The sequence below is a fragment of the Pan troglodytes genome, chromosome 15 (assembly GCF_028858775.2).
Source record: "Pan troglodytes isolate AG18354 chromosome 15, NHGRI_mPanTro3-v2.0_pri, whole genome shotgun sequence".
NCBI classification, from domain to species: domain Eukaryota; kingdom Metazoa; phylum Chordata; class Mammalia; order Primates; family Hominidae; genus Pan; species Pan troglodytes.
Window position 1 is genome coordinate 25,405,625 of NC_072413.2, and position 12,552 is coordinate 25,418,176.

Below are 12,552 nucleotides of genomic sequence, written 5' to 3' on the forward strand. Positions count from 1 at the left end.
TTGCCAAAAGAAGCCAAACCATAGTTTCTGTCTAACAAGCATCAATTACTGCATGCAATCAAAAGAAGATATTGATTGATTGTGGAGCTGCCTTGAAGCCGTCAGTCATGCAAATTATTATCATTATTAATAGCGTTTTGGTTTAGTTTTACAAAATGATGCTTGAGAAGTGGTTACTTTAAGTGTGCCTGTGATGGCCACATTGAAGAGAAGTAAGACCTCCTTGAGTTGAGAAGAAATAGCTGGCTTTTATTATGAAAGAGCAATGTATGCTAGCTCTTCTTTCACTTAAAATCTAATATGAAAAGTGGTGTTATAGGTATATTTTAAATCACTGTCATAGAAAAGTACATATTATTCCAGCAGTTTGATTTTTAGACATATATTACATACTTGCCCTTCAAAAGAGTGGAGAAGTAATAAATGTCTTTTGTTTTGTTTTCTGGGTATTTTTAGCCAGTGTATTAGCACCTTTGTTCATGTCTTTTATGTAATGTTGTTTACTCTGAAGTCCTCAGAATTTAAAGAGAAATAATGTTTTCAGTAGCAGCTAATCATCTGTCCAAAAATAGCAGAATACCACCAGCAAAATATGAAGTATTCAGTGAATAGGAGAAGAAATGTCAAACATTAGGTTTTTATCAGTAATGCAAGCTAGGAAATAGATTAATAAGTTAAAATTTGCGATTGCTTGGATTCTGATTTTATTTCAGAAGTCACTGAATTTCTGTGTGAATTTTAGCAACTCTTATCAACTATTAAACAGAAATAATACCATCTATTTATAATTCATACCAGAGAAACATTGTTGTGAGGATTAATGCAATAATTTCTATGAAGATACTTTGTATAAATAAAATGTGCTGGGTGAATACAAGGTAGTGCTATTGTTTGTTATTACATAGTGAGAAGGCATTCTGCTTATTTTGTTTTGTTTTTGTTTTCACCTAGTTGTGTTCAATTTTTTAAATGCCCTAGTTCTCGTTTTCTTTAGTGTTAGCTTCTTATGGTCTCCTTAACTCAATGGTAGATTATTTTCCCTTATGTTTATTTCTGTTTTTCTACCTACCATTTCTTGTTGAAACAGGCCTTACTCTATAGTCAACAAAATGTTGCATCTGTAGGCTTGGAAAAACCTTTGCAGGCTATTTCAGTACAATAAAGAACATATGAAATCTTAATCATGTCCAACAATATAGTATATGAAAACTTGCAATTACACTTGTATTACTGGAAGCTGTTGGTAATTTCAGGAAGCATAATCTCTCATGAATTTTATTATGTGATATAATTCCAGTATAATAGCCAAAGCCTATACTTTTTGTTTCTATTTATCAATCTATATCTTAATTAATCTATTTATAGTCTTCTTCATAATTCATTTTGAGAAATAATGAATTTTTTTGTTTTAATAATTGTTCTTATTGTTCATATGCTTAAAACTAAAACTTACAAGCTACTTCCAGAGCTGTAACTAGGATTTTTATATTGTAATTAGTGAACGTTAAACAACTCATTGTTTTCTATATCTGTGTATTTGTTTACTTGTTTTGAGAGTTGGTTAGGGAAAATTACAATTTATTGTGTGTATTCTTTCAATGAACAATAAGAGGTAATATTCCATTAATTCTGTTGAAAATACTGTTATTTTTTGTAGCTTTTATATTTGATAAAAATAACTTCATAATCTACACATTAATATTTATATTTATATAAGAATTTATGTTTTAGTAACCGGTAACTTGAGGTTCTTTTTTATTAAAACATTGGTTTTTAGGCAAAATCTTAAGAAATTTATTGTTATGTGGATTCTCACTTAATTAGTCTCAGAATAAATTGTTATAATTTTTGTAAGCCAGATTTCCCTAATCTTTTCCCAGTGCAGTGTCCTTCTGCCGTAGCACTGTAACCACTCATTTGTAAGGGATGTAATTATTGTGGAGGTGCTGATGCTGATGGTGTTTCTTTGAGCAGAGTGGGGAAAGATTAACAGGAGACACTCAGCTACAACATTTGCCCTTTTATTGTGAGAGGTTCCTATGTATCACATTAACTAAAATATATGACAAACATGTAGCTTGCTAAACAATGTGATACATTAACATTTCTGTTATCTAAACTTTATATAAAAGTTAAGGATAATATCCTTTGCCACCATTTTTGTTCACCTGAGCTCTAGCTGACTTTAAAGCCTAGACTTGTAGATATGTAATTAGGACTGAAAGAAACAAAGGATTGGGCATTCATATTTGTTCAGTGCTAAAGAGCCTATTCTGAAACTCAACAAAAGCAGTCTGTTTGAATTTTCTTTCTACACTTGTATACATTATTTTTTTTTTTTTTTTTTTTTTTTTGAGACGGAGTCTCGCTCAGTCGCCCAGGCTGGAGTGCAGTGGCGCGATCTCGGCTCACTGCAAGCTCCGCCTCCCGGGTTCACGCCATTCTCCTGCCTCAGCCTCCCGAGTAGCTGGGACTACAGGCGCCCGCTACCACGCCCGGCTAATTTTTTGTATTTTTAGTAGAGACGGGGTTTCACCGTGTTAGCCAGGATGGTCTCGATCTCCTGACCTCGTGATCCACCCGCCTCGGCCTCCCAAAGTGCTGGGATTACAGGCGTGAGCCACCACGCCCGGCCGTATACATTAATTTTTATGTGGACATGACATATAATAAATATCATTATTCCTTATGATAATAAAAATGACAATGAGGACAATTTCTTAACGCTTGATAAGTGCTAAAATTTGGAAGATACCTTAGAGTTCATCTATTTCAACCTCTTAAACACCGAAAAGTGTTTTTTTCTAATACATCAGATAGCTTTTTCATAAAAGGTACACTTTCATAAACATACGTTCATAAATAGAAAGCTCATTACCTGTGGAGGAAAATATATTTTTAAAATATATTGTTAACTCACCTAGGTCCTTATAATTTCCCATTACTTTAAAACATTCTTTTCAGGAAAATTTTGTACTTATTATACAAACATAAAAGTGATTTAACTGAAACAAACTTAAACTACCAGGGTTAATATTTGCCTGTCTCTTTCTACATTTTATATTTTACTGTAGGCCCAAAATATAGTCAACAATGATTCTCAGTAATTCTGCAATGATACTGCTTTTATTTCCTTACCTCAGTTATTTAAGTGGTCTTAGTATAAGTCTATAAACTAACATAAAATAAAGGTAATCTTTTATGATGCTCTTCTCTATGTTGGAATTGTTCATTTTTCATGCTGATTTTGCTCTTTTCAGTGTAATGTTCATTTGAAGAAGATACAGATAATTTTATCCTCTCTGTTCTTATACTGGCAATAAGCTAAGGTATGCCATTTGGTTGTCTTAGCTTGTCAAATACTTGCTGACTTGTTCTGTTAACATAAGAAGTCATTCCAGCTTCTGCCTTTGTGCCTTGGATTATATGATATGGACTTCAGAAGTTTTAGATTCTCCCTAAAATGTGCCTGTATCTGGTACCAGTTGTGTAGAGCTAGCTATTTCTATTTCTCTTTTCTATGACATGAGCTTTTATTTGTCAATAATTTAACCAAGATTTCTACTGTAAACTTCAACCTAAAATAAACTAGTTCACAGTCTGACAAAGTTGGTTAGAGCCACTTAAAATATAGTTCACTGACTTTATGCACAGAAGTTTTTATTGCCAAAGCAGAAATTACATAAGTAGAAAGCAAAATTATGAGACCCCATTACCTGTTACTATTCTAGATGTACCCAGTAATAACGTTGTCTTTGACCTATGAGAAATTATTGGTTTTCATTTCAAACCTAAATAAATGCCCTTCATTTTCCCCTCTTTAACAGCTACAGTAATCACAATAGATACCAAATGGTTAAGCCTCAGCCCCACTCATTCCTTTTTGTGGGTGGTGATGTCTCCTTATCTTTATTCTTTATCTATAAGTGACCTTAAGTCTAGCTAATATTCGCTAGTTTCATTTATGAAAATAACCATGGGCTGGGCGCCATGGCTCACATCTGTAATCTGAGCACTTTGGGAGGCTGAGGCTGGTGGATCACTTGAGGTCAAGAATTTGAGACCAGCCTGGCCAATGTGGTGAAAACCCATCTCTACTAAAAATACAGAAATTGTCTGGGCGTGGTGGTGGGTGCCTGTAATCCCAGCTACTCGGGAGGCTGAGGCACAAGAATCACTTGAACCCAGGAGGTGGAGGTTGCAGTGAGCCAAGATGGTGTCACTGTACTCCAGCCTGGGTGACAGAGCAAGACTCCATCTCAAAAATAAATAAATACATAAATAATAAAATAAAATAAACATTATTGGACAATTACCTGTAACCCTTTACTGTTCATTTTATTCATTTAAAAAATTTCTTAACCATGTCTTTTAAAAAAGGACTTTGTTTTTTGTCAAAACTATAAAAACTGCACCTTTCTTTGCTTTTTTTCTTTATCCTGGGAATATTTTTCAGCCTTTTGTGCAGAATTTCTTCTATCTCATTAGGATCTCTGCATACTTTATAATAAATCAGAAGATAGAACATTGTCTTTTAAACATGTTTACCTCCCATATCAGAGCGACCAGCTTGTATTTATGGCAGACATCATTGATACCCGCCTCAGGCAGGAAAGACTTATGCAGTAGATATCTTGAAGGTCAATGGAATAATAATCTCACTGTTTCCCTATGGGTGACATCACACTACAGTCCTCTGTGGCTTCCCCTGGAGGTCCCAGGAAACATTTTCCCCTAAATCTTGTCATAGCAACAACTTAATCACTTCAACTGCTTACTGGAGGCTTTTTGGCATGCTGCTTTTACTCTATCCTGATCATTTTTCTTTCCCTTTCTACTAACTCTGCTAACCCTTTATGTTTTAGAAGTTTGCAGCCATTTGCCAATGCAGACTAATTATTAATCAGGGTTCTTCAATAGATACCAAAAAACAAAGAGCATACAGTCATGTGCTGCATAATTAGTTTTGGTTAATAATGGACTATATATGTGATAGTGCTCTATAAGATTATAACCACTGTATTTTTCTGTACTTTTTCAATGTTTAGATATGTCTAGAAACACAAATACTTGCCATTGTGTTACAATTGTCTACAATATTCAGTACAGTAACATACTGCACAAGTTTGTACCCTAGGAGCAATAGGGTATACCAAATAGTCTAAATGTGTAGTAGGCTATGCCGTTTAGGTTTATGTAAGTATGCTCTACGATGTGCACACAATGACGAAATCATTTAATAATACATTTCTCAGAACATACCCCTGTCATTAATAGCACATGACTGTATAGACTAAATTATAATTCTCTTTCTTTGTACAAAAATTTCTGGATTAAGGTCTTGTGTATGTTACTCTAGTCATGCCATTTACTATTTTTTTAGTCATGTCATGTCAACTTTTATTTTAGATTCAGGGGTAAATATGCAGGCTTGCTACCTGGGTATACTGCGTAATGCTGAGGTTTGGAGTATAATTGATCCTGTCACCCAGGTACTAAGCATAGTACCTAATACTTAATTTTTCAACCATTTCCCACCCCACTCTCCCACTTTCTACCTCTACTAGTCTCCTGTTTCTATTGTTGCCATCTTTATATCCGTGAATACCCAGTGTTTATCTTCAACCTATAATTGAGAACATATGGTACTTGGTTTTCTATTTGTATGTTAATTCACTTAGGATAATAACCTCCAGCTGCATCCATGTTGCTGCAAAGGATATGATTTCATTCCTTTTTTATGGCTACATAGAATTTCATGGTGTATATGTACTACATTTTCTTCATTCAGTTCACTGTTGATGGACACCTAGGCTGATTCCATGACTTTGCTAATGTGAATAGTGCTGTCATGAGCATACAAGTGCATGTGTCTTTTTGGCAGAATGATATACTTTCTTTTGGATATACCCACTAATGGGATTGCTAGGTCAAATGATGTAATAGGTCTCTTTCACATTCTTTGATAAATCTCCAAATGGCTTTCCACAGTGGCTGAACTAATTTACATTCACATCAACTGTGTATAAGCATTCCCTTCTCTCTACAACCTAGCCAGCCTCTATTGTTTTTTGACTTTTTAATAATAACGATTATGACTAGTTTGAGGTTACCTAGCTTTTCTTCTAACATTTATATATTTTTAACTCTTACATTTAAATCTTTAATCCATCTTGAATTAATTTTTGTATGTGCTGAAAGGTAGGGGTCCAATTTTATTCTTCTGTATATAGCTAGCCAGCTATTTCAACACCATTTATTGAATAGGGAGTCCTTTCCCTGTTGCTAATTTTTGTCGACTTTTTTGAAGATCACATGATCATAGGTATATGGCTTTATTTCTGGGTTCTCTATTCTGTTCCATTGGTCTTTGTGTCTGTTTTTGTACCAGTACAATGCTATTTTGTTTACTGTAGCCTTATAGTATGTATAATTTGAACTCAAGTAATGTGATGCCTCTGGCTTTGTTCTTTTTTCTTAGGTTTGCTTTGACTATTCAGGCTCTTTTTGGTTCCATATTAATTTGAATAGATTTCTCTAGTTCTTTGAAAAACAACATTGGTAGTTTGATAGAAATAGCACTGAATCTGTATATATCTCTGGATGGTATGATCATTTTTATGATGTTGATTCTTCTGATCCATGAGTATGGGATGTTTTTCCATTTGTTTGTGCCATCCATGTTTACTTTTAGCAGCATTTTGTAGCTCTCGCTGTAAAAATCTTTCACCTCCTTGGTTGGATGTATTTCTTGTGGGGAAAAGAAAGAGAGATCAGACTGTTACTGTGTCTGTGTAGAAAGAAGTAGACATAAGAGACTCCATTTTGTTCTGTACTAAGAATTATTCTGTCTTGAGATGCTGTTAATCTGTAACCCTACCCCCAACCCTGTGCTCCCTGAAACATGTGCTGTGTCAACTCAGGGTTAAATGGATTAAGGGCTGTGCAGGATGTGCTTTGTTAAACAATTGCTTGAAGGCCACATGCTTGTTAAGAGTCATCACCACTTTCCTAATCTCAAGTACCCAGAGACACAATACACTGTGGAAGGCCGCAGGGAACTCTGCCTAGGAAAGCCAGGTATTGTCCAAGGTTTCTCCCCATGTGACAGTCTGCAACATGGCCTCGTGGGAAGGGAAAGACCTGACCATCCCCCAGCCCAACACCCTTAAAGGGTCTGTGCTGAGAAGGATTAGTAAAAGAGGAAAGAAGGCCTCTTTGCAGTTGAGATAAGAGGAAGGCATCTGTCTCCTGCTGGTCCCTGGGCAATGGAATGTCTCCGTGTAAAGCCCGATTGCATATTCCATCTACTGAGATAGGGGGAAACTGCCTTAGGGCTGGAGGTGGGACATGCTGGCAGCAATACTGCTCTTTAAGGCATTGAGATGTTTATGTATATGCACATCAAAAGCACAGCACTTTTTTCTTTACCTTGTTTATGATGCAGAGACATTTGTTCACATGTTTTCCTGCTGACCTTCTCTCCACTATTACCCTATTGTCCTGCCACATCCCCCTCTCTGAGAAACGCCCGATAATGATCAATAAGTACTAGGGGAACTCAGAGGCCACTGCTGGCGCGGGTCCTCTGTATGCTGAACGCTGGTCCCCCGACCCCATTTTTCTTTCTCTATACTTTGTCTCTGTGTCTCTTTCTTTTCCAAGTCTCTCGTTCCACATCACGATAAACGCCCACAGGTGTGGAGAGGCAACCCACCCCTTCAATTTCTAGATATTTTATTTTTTGTGTGTGGCTACTGTTAATGGAATTGTGCTTTTGATATAGATCTCAGTTTGAATGTTATTGCTTTATGGAAATGCTACTAATTTTTGTACATTGATTTTGTCTCCTGTAACTTTACTGAAGTCATTCATCAGTTCCAGGAGCCTTTTAGCAGAGTCTTTAGGGTTTACATGTATAGAATCATATCGTCCACAGACAGAGATAGTTTGACTTCTTGTTTTCCTTTCTGGATGCTTTTTATTTCTCTCTCTTGCCTGATTTCTCTAGCTTGCATTCATAGTATTTTGTTGAATAAGGGTGGTTATGGTGGCATCCTTATCTTGTTTTAGTTCTCAAGGAACATGGTTCTAGTTTCTGTCCAGCCAGTATGATATTGGCTGTGGTTTTGTCATAGGTGGTGTGTTTAGAGTTTTTATCATAAAGGGATGTTGGGTTTTACTCAAAGATTTTTCTGCATCTATTGAGATGATCATATGGTTTTTGTTTTTAATTGCGTTTATGTTGTGAATCACATTTATTGATTTTAGTATGTGAACCAACCTTGCATCCAAGGAATAAAAACTGCTTAATAATGGTGAGTTAACTTTTGGATGTGCTGCTGGATTTGACTTGCTAGTATTTGTTGAGGATAATTGCATCTATGTTAAAAAGAAATATTTGCCTGTAGTATTCTTTTTTTCATTGTGTATCTGCCAGGTTTTAATATCAAGGTGATGCTGGCTTCATAGAATGATTAAGGGAAGAGTCCCTCCTCCTCAATTTTTTTGAATAGTTTCAGTAGAACTAGTATAAGCTCTTTTTGTGTGTCTGGTAGAATTTGGCTATGAATGCATCTGGTCCAGGGCTTTTTTGGTTGGTAGGACTTTTAATACTGGTTGAATTTCGGAACTCAGTATTGGTCTGTTCGGGGTTTCAGTTTCCTTCTGTTTCAGTCATGAGAGGTTTTATGTTTCCAGGAATTTATTCATTTCCTCTAGATTTTCTAGTTTGTGTGCATAGAGGGGTTCATAATATTCTTCAAGGATCTTTTGTATTTCTGTGGGATTGGTTGTACTGTTACCTTTAACATTTCTGATTGTGCTTATTTGGATCTTCTCTCTTTTTTATGTTTGTAAATCTAAATAGTTGTTTGGGGATCTCGTTTATCTTTTAAAATGACCTATTTTTTGCTTCTTTGACTCTCTGTATAGATTTTTGGGTCTCAATGTTGTTCAGTTCTTCTTTGATACTAGTTATTTCTTTTCTTCTGCTAGTTTTGGAGTTAATTTGCTCTTTAATTTTTAGTCCCTCTAGGTGTAATGATGGATCATTAAGGTGAGATCTTTCTAACTTTTTGAAGTAAGCATTTAGTGCTATAATCTATACTCTTAACACTGCTTTTAGTGCATCCTGGAGATTTTGGTATAGTGTGTCTCTGTTTTCATTTATTACAAATTTTTTTTTATTTCTGCCTTAATTTTGTTGTTTTCCCAAAAGTCATTCAGGAGTAAGTTGTTTAATTTTCATACAATTATGTGGTTTTGAAAGATCTTCTTTATGTTCATTTCTATTTTTATTCCACTGTGATCTGAGAGTATGGTTGGGAAGATTTCATTTTTTTTGAATTTATTAAGGCTTCATTTATGGCCAAGCATGTGGTCAACCTTGGAGTATGTCCTATGTGTGAGTGAGAAGAATGTGGATTCTGTGGTTGACGGGTTGAGTGTTCTGTAGATGGCTAATAAGTCAAATTGTTCAAGTGTCATATTTAGGTCCAGAATTTCTTCATGAGTTTTCTGACTGGATGATCTGTTTAATGCTGTCAGTGGGGTGTTGAAGTCTATTATTGTGTGTCTGTCTAAGTCTTTTCATAGGTGTGGAAGTACTTGTTTTATAAATCTGGGTTCACCAGTGTTTGGTGCATATATATTTAGGATAGTTCAGTCTTGTTGAATTGAAACCTTTGTCATTATATAATGGCCTTTTTTTGTCCTTTTTACTATTGTTGATTTAAAGCCTGTTTTATCTGATATAAGAATACCAACCCCTGCTCTTTTTTTTTTCCATTTTCATGGTAGACCTTTCTCCAACCCTCTACTTTGAGCCTATAGGTGTTATTATGTGTGAGATGAGTGTCTTGAAGACAGCAGATGGATGAGTCTTTTTTTTTTATCCAACTTGCCACTCTGTGTCTTTTAAGTGGGGCATTTAGACAATTTACATTCAAGATTAATATTGATATGTGAGGTTATGATACTAACATGAAGTTGACAGCTGGTTCTTTCCAGTTTCTGTTTGTGATTGCTTTATGGTGTCTTTGGACTATGTACTTAAGTATGTTTTTGTGGTATAAGGTATCATTGTTTCATTTTCATGTTTAGAACTCCCTTAAAAGACTGGTCTAGTGGTAATGAATTTCCTTAGTACTTGCTTGCTTGGAAAATATTTCATTTATTTTTTGTTTATGAAGCTTAGTTTGGTGTGCTATGAAATTGTTGGTTGGAATTTCTTTTTTTTTTCATTTTTCAGTTTTTGTGGGTACCTAGTAGGTATGTATTTATGGGGCATATGAGATGTTTTGATACAGGAATGCAATGCATAATAATCACATCATGGAGAATAGGTTATCTATCCCCTCAAGCATTTATCCTTTGTGTTACAAATAATCCAACTATACTATTTATTTTAAAATGTAAAATTAGATTATTATTGACTATAGTCATCCTGTTGTGCTATCAAATAGTAGGTCTTATTTATTATTTCTAACTATTTTTTGTACCCATTAGCCAGCCCCACCTTCCCTTGATCTGCCACTACCCTTCCCAGCCTCTAGTAATCATCCTTTTACTCTCTTATCTCCATGGGTTTAATTGTTTTGATTTTTAGATCCTACAAATAAGTGAGAACATGCAATGGATGTCTTTCTATGCCTGGCTTATTTCACTTAACATAATGATCTCCAGTTCCATCCACGTTGTTGCAAATAAGTAAATGTCACTCTTTTTACGGTTGAATAGTTCTCGTTTGTGTTCATGTATCATATTTTCTTTATTCGATCATCTGGTGATGGACATTTAGGTTGTTTCCAAATCTTGGCTATTGTGAACAGTGCTTCAACAAACATGAGAGTGCAGATATCTCTTCAATACACAAATTCTCTTTATTTGGGGTTTATATCCAGCAGTGGAATGCTGGATCATATGGTAGCTGTACTTTTAGTTTTTGGAGAAACCTCCAAACTGTTCTCCATAGTGGTTGTACTAATTGACATTCCCACCAGAAGTGTACGAGGGTTCTCCTTTCTCCACATCCTCACCAGCATTCGTTCTTGCCTGTCTTTGGGCTATAAGCCATTTTAACCGGGATGAGATGATATCTCATTGTAGTTTTGATTTGCATTTCTCTGATAATCAATGATGTTGAGGGCCTTTTCATATGCTTGTTTGCCATTTGTACGGCTTCTTTTGGGAAATACCTATTCAAATATTTTGCCTATTTTTGATTGGATTATTAGGTTTTTTTTCCTATAGAGTTGTTTGAGATCCTTATGTGTCCTAATTATTAATCCTTTGACAGATGGATAGCTTTGAAATATTTTCTGCCATTCTGTGGGTTGTCTCTCCACTTTGTTCATTGTTTCCTTTGCTGTGCAGAAAGTTTTTAACTTAATGTGATTCCATTTGCACATTTTTGCTTTGGCTTTCTTGTTTGTGGGGTATTATTTAAAAATATTTTGCTCAGAGCAATATCTTGGAGAGTTTCTTCAATGTCTTCTTATAGTAAGTACCTTCATAGTTTGAGGTCTTAGTTTTAAGCCTTTAATCCATTTTGATTTGATTTTGATTTGATTTTTGTATATGGCAAGAGATAGGAGTCTGGTTTCATTCTTCTGCATACAGATATCCAGTTTTCCCAGCACCATTTATTGAAGAGTATGTTCTTGGCAACTTTGTTGAAAATGAGTTCACTGTAGGTGTGTGGATTTGTTTCTGGGTTCTCCATTCTGTTCCACTGGGCTTTGTGTTGTGTTTTTATTCCCGTACCATACTGTTTGGGTTACTATAGCTGTGTAATTAATTTGAAGTCAGGTAGTGTGATTCCTCTGATTTTGATATTTTTCCTTAGGATGGCTTTGGCCATTTTGGGTCTTTTGTGGTTCCATATACATTTTAGGATTTTTTTCTATTTTTGTGAAAAATGTCTTTGGAATTTTTATAGGGGTTGCATTGAAACTGTGGGTTGCTTTGGGTAGTATGGACATTTTGACAATATTGATTCATCCAATCCATTAACATGAAATATCTTTCCAATTTTTGGTGTTCTCTTTAATTTCTTTCATCAGTATTTTATGGTTGGAATTTATTGTATCTAAGAATTCTGAAAACAGGCTGTCAATCTCCTCTGGCTTGTAAGGTTTCCACTAAGAAGTCTGGTGTTAGCTTGATTAGGTTCCCTTTGTGCATCATCTGACCTTTCTCTCTAGCTACCTAGAATATTTTTTCTTTAGCACTGACCTTGGATAATCTGGTGACTAAATGCTTTGATGATGTTGTGTAATATCTGGCAGAAACTGTCTGCATACTTCAGTCATTTTTTAAAATTCTTCTTGCTTTATTTTTGTCTAACTGAGTTAGCTGGAAAGACTGGACTTCAAGCTCGAAAATTCTTTCTTCTGCTTGGTCTAGTCTATTGACAAAGCATTCAATTGTACTTTTAAATTCTTTAAATGAGTTTTTCAATTCCAGAAGCTCTGAATTCTTTTTAACATGTTTATCTCTTCCTTCACTTTCTGATGCTTTAGAAGTTTCTCTGCATTGACTCCTTTCAAC